The sequence below is a fragment of the Coenobita brevimanus genome, chromosome 52, assembly GCF_032717465.1.
Source record: "Coenobita brevimanus isolate Jiangsu-jjx chromosome 52, ASM3271746v2, whole genome shotgun sequence".
Classification (NCBI taxonomy): domain Eukaryota; kingdom Metazoa; phylum Arthropoda; class Malacostraca; order Decapoda; family Coenobitidae; genus Coenobita; species Coenobita brevimanus.
The window spans coordinates 16097382-16102513 of record NC_137005.1 but is presented as its reverse complement, the minus strand read 5'-3'; positions in this window follow the sequence as shown (position 1 = coordinate 16102513).

The following is a 5132-nucleotide window of genomic DNA, read 5'->3' as shown; positions in this document are numbered from 1 at the left end:
AGAAGGATGACCATTCTCAACTCTCTATCATCCAATTGTTTTAATGTCTTGTGTTTCAAAAGTTTTCGAGTCAATTCTTAACAGAAAAATTTTAATGCATGTTTCCTATCACAACCTTCTTTCTGATCGTCAGTATGGGTTCCGTCAGGGACACTCCAGTGACGATCTTCTTACCTACCTTTCAGACTCCTGGTCATCCTCCTATTGGGACTTTGGCAAAAGCTTTGCCATTGCACTTGTCTCAAAGGCTTTCAATCGTGTCTGGCATAAATCTTTAATTTCCAAAGTGCCCTCTTACAGTATCTATCCTACAATCCGTGCCTTCATCAATGGCTTCCTTTCTGGTCATTCTAGAGCTGCTGTTGTAGACGGCCATCGGTCTTCTCCTAGATCTATCAACAGTGGTGTTCCTCAGGGCTCTGTCCTATCACCAACTCTCTTCCTTTTATTCATCAATGATCTAAGCTGTACATCTAACCCTATTCATTCATACGCTGATGATTCCACCCTTCACCTTTCCATTCGGTTCCCGCAACTTCCATCTCAGCAGTTACTTCAACGAATAAGGGATGAGGCTATGGCACACCTAATGTCTGACTTGGCTCGTATCTCTGACTGGAGTAAAAATATTCCTGTTGTTTTTAATGCATCAAACTCTCAACTTTTACACCTATCAACCCAACACAATCTTCCACAGGAGTATCCTCTAAGGTTTAATAATATCCAGCTCGATCCTGCATCATCCTTGGAAATGCATGGGGTTTCATTTAATCTGGACTTATCCTGGAAAGATCATATTGCTTCTCTTGTAAAATCTGCTAGCAAGAGATTGGGTGTGCTAAGCTGACTCCGTACCTTCTTTATCCCTGCACAGTTGTTGACTTTATACACGGGTTTTATTTGCCCGTTTAGAGTACAACTCTCATGTGTGGGGAGGCTCTCCACGTACAGCTCTTCTCAATAAGGTGGAGTCAAAGGCTTTTTGTCTCATCAACTCTCCTCCTTTTACTAGCTCCCTTTAACCTCTGTCTCTTTGCTGCACTGTTGTATCTTTATCTCTTTTCTATCATTACTTCAATGGTCAATGCTCCTCTGAACTGTCCGCTGGCATCCCTCCACCTCTACGATGGGTGTGTAGCACCCGTCTAGCAACAAATTCTCATCCCTTTCCTGTCCAACTCTCTAATGCAAGAGTTAACCGTTACTCCCAGTCCTTCATTTATGCAACAGGTCAGCTCTGGAACTGCCTCCCTCTGTCTGTATTTCCTACTTCCTATGATCTCCAGTCTTTCAACCACGCGTGCCCAGGCATCTAGAAATGAACGGATCTTGAATTTGGCTCTCTTTTGTATTGTTTTTGTTTTTTCTTGGAAGGAATGGTTTGTGGGTAGGCCTTTGGTTCATTCTTTCTTGCATAAAAAAATATGTTGATGCAAAATTAAGTTTTGTATACAGAATCTTATTGTCCAAAGTTTGTTAATTGACAGCTATTTAATTCTGCTGAAGTAATGTCAGTATATAAGCAAAAGGTAGATGAAGGTATCATTAAGTATGGTCTAATGAATTTTGACTGTTGTGGCTGTAGTTCAAGCAGGTGTGATGATGTAACACATTTAAGGGAGTTGAAAAGTGTATACAATACCCTCTGGCCGATAGTTAATGATTCTTGTAAAGAATATGTAATCATGGCTACTAAAAGAAATATGAAGTGAAATCATGTTAGAATGATTATGTGGCTGCCTTGTATAAGGATGCAAGGGAGAAATTTCTTAGATGGAATAAGGCTGGGTGTCCTTTGACTGGTAATGAAATTAAGGATATGGAACATACTAGATAGATATTTACGAAGAAATTAAAATGTTATAAACGTAATGAAAGACAGATACGTAATGGAAAATTTTCTTACTCATTAGGCTATGTAACAAAAGGTATGCTACATTTTGGAAAGAAGTTTTAAAAACTAAAAACAATAAGTGCTACATAAATGTAAATATAGAGGGCAAATGTGCTTTCCAGCTTATTGCTGAAACTTTTTTCCCAGAAATATAAATAGGTGTTTGATGACAGTGCTTCTCAGAATTAGAGTGATTTTAAGTATTGGAGTAAGAAATCAAATGAGTATGTTTGTAAGAGTAAGATGGTGGCAATTATCAACACAACTGTTGCTAACCCCTCCGTGCACGATGACGCATTTGTCGTCATATGGGTGTGGCTGCAACTATACTTATTGACGCTTTTGGCGTTATTAAAGCATAAAAACTTTTGTCAGAGGAAAAGTTTTCGGCCGATCGGCATCATTTTTGGAGGCGTCATAGCTTCCCTGCTCCTCGTCAAAAGTAATGAGTTAGGAACTGTGGGTCCTGATACCAGCAAGATAGCAGACAGGTTATTCAGTACCAAATGAGCTGTGAGTGGGGAAGGTACTGTGCAATTCTGTCCCTTTAAATTTCCACTCTTACCCTTGTCCCTGCCATACAACATATTTCACTATACCAGTTGTGGTTGTGTATAGTGTTTGGGCACTGTTGTGATTAGATTTGGTGTTTGCAATAGGAAATTTGGTGTTTGTGAAGCAATCCTGGTCATTATCAGCCGTTTGTCCAATGAAGATTGTGCTACTGTTTCTAATCAACTACACTTCCTCTACCCAGCACCAAATGTGAGTATGCAGCTATGAAAATAGTGACAGTGAATCATGTGAATATAGTGTGCATATCTAGTGTACAAAGAATTGGTGAAATACATGCAGTAGGTTAGAGGAAGACAGGAAACCACCCTACAGTCACAACACGATATGGGTACACTGTAGTTTTTTGCATATTTCTCGAAAACTATGAGGTCTAGGATCACTGTTCTGGCTCAAATGAAAGCCAGTGAAATTCTGCATAGGATGATAAAAACATAACAGTGGCAAGAAAATTTTTTTACTAGAGCTCCCCGAATAAAAATATCTGTTGTCTGTCGGAAATGGGTTCCACTTTTTCGCTTATTACTCGAACACCATACCTTGTATCAAACTGGGACCTCTGGCATTCGAAAAATAATAAAATTCTCTTTCCAATGATTGTACAATATGTAGAGATTGATTAGTAAACATTCGACTTATGATTTTGGGAATTGAGATGTATGCTCCTTATTTATTCACTCGGAGGTAACATACATATATATATATATATATATATATATATATATATTTTTATTATCGTGTAGAGCAAACATCGACGAATAGGAATATGTGGCTTTTGTGGCAAAATAAATATGTTTGGGTTGTGAAAATAAGGCGAGAATACACATTTTTGGAGTGGGCGGGGGTGAGGGAAGAAAAGCCGGTGCATCATGTCCCACAAAACTTATTAACTTATCCATACACTGAAGGGTTAATAAAGCAATTGGAGAGTAAAACATTGTTATTGGGTATGATGACATTCATTCCAGTCACTTAAAGTTCAGTCCTATGATTGCAGCAAGACTGTTACGAAAGCTATATTCCTCATTTAATGTACATGGTTAAGTGCCAGATGAAATGACTTCTGGTGTTACTTTACTTCTTGTCAAGGATAAGACTAAAGATCAAAGCTTAGATGAAAATTATAGGACCATGATAACTTCTACTGTCTTCCTAAAAATATTTGAATCCTGTTTGAAGCAAAAATGTATAACATTACGTATCTTTTAATGAAAGACAGCATGGATTTCAACCTAATCATTCTACTTCCACAGCATGTTGGGTTTTAAAGGAAACAGTCTTAAAATATATACAAATTTTAAGACTATAATGTATATGCTACTTTTAATGATTCTCAGAATGTCTTTGATAAAGTCAACGATTTTTAACTTTTCTGTAGGCTTTTAGATGCTGGTATCCCTCATTTCTATGTCAATGTGTTTTTTTCATCTGTACAGAAATCAAATTGTTGTAACTAGGCATAAGGATGTAGTATCTGAACCATGGAAAATCATGAATGGAATATGTCAGGGTGAAATCTTATCACCATTGCCCTTTAATGTGTATTTTGATAAGCTCATTGAAAATGTGTCAAATTCTAAAATTGGATGTGCACTTGGTAATAATATGAGTAATATAATCAGAATGATGTATGACTCTGTATGACCAAAATCTAGTTATTGTTATGTGTTACGCTACGTGCTCAAAGCTCAACTCCTTGTTCTCTGGACATGAGCAACTGATCTGAGGTTCCCTTCAAGACTGAGTCTAGAGCATGCAACTAGAGGAACAGGGCATAAAAACTCGGGTCAACCAACCTTACATGTATATTGCTATGAAGATAACACAATGCCAAACACAATACAATGTACAAATTAACACACTCTCTGAGACAAGAGGACTCAGGTTGGGCAACTGGCGACTGGGCTGTTACAGGCGTCATCCAGGTGTGTGAGGGGTCCCATCAGGCATGCTCCCCCTCAGAAGACAAAAGACACGGGACCACTGCCAGGGGCCGGGTCGTCCGAGGTGGGCTGCTGGGTGGTGTAGAGGGAGGCATTTCCCTGGTGAGGCCTCGGTGGGTAGGTCGGCCCTCGGGACTGGGGCAGAACAGGGCAAGCAGGTGCGCTTCTCTGCATCTGCTCCTGGAGGAGGATTGCTTGTCGGTGGGGCCTGGGAGGTCTCGTCCTTTAGTCCTGGGGGTGCCACTGGGTGACCTGGGACTTTGGCCTCACTCGAGTCAAGAGACTGTCAGGGGTTGCCTGTGGGAGAGGGGCAACTTAGGGGCTCTGGCTGCGGCGAGTGGATCCCCAGACTCACTATGGGGCCATTCCAGCTCCTTTCCAGCTGCAACTCCACTGGGAAGCAGGCTCTGTGGGGAGAGCAAGAGGGGTGTCCCACTTGGCCTCTCGAGGGGTGAGGCAAACAAGGAACGTCCTATGTGAGAGGCATCACAAGCATAGCAGACAAGGGACGGATGGTGGCCGATCCCTCCCCAGAGCAGACTGTGGCCATCACCGCAGTTCTGCTTGCCCCTGGAACAGCAGGTGAGAGAGGAATGGTGGCTGTTCTTTCTTTGGCGTGGACAATGGCCGTCGCTGCAGTCCTGCTCCCTATGGAGGTGGCAGACAATGGACGGACAGTGGCCAATCCTTCCCCGGCGTGGATGGTGGACGTTGTTGCAGTT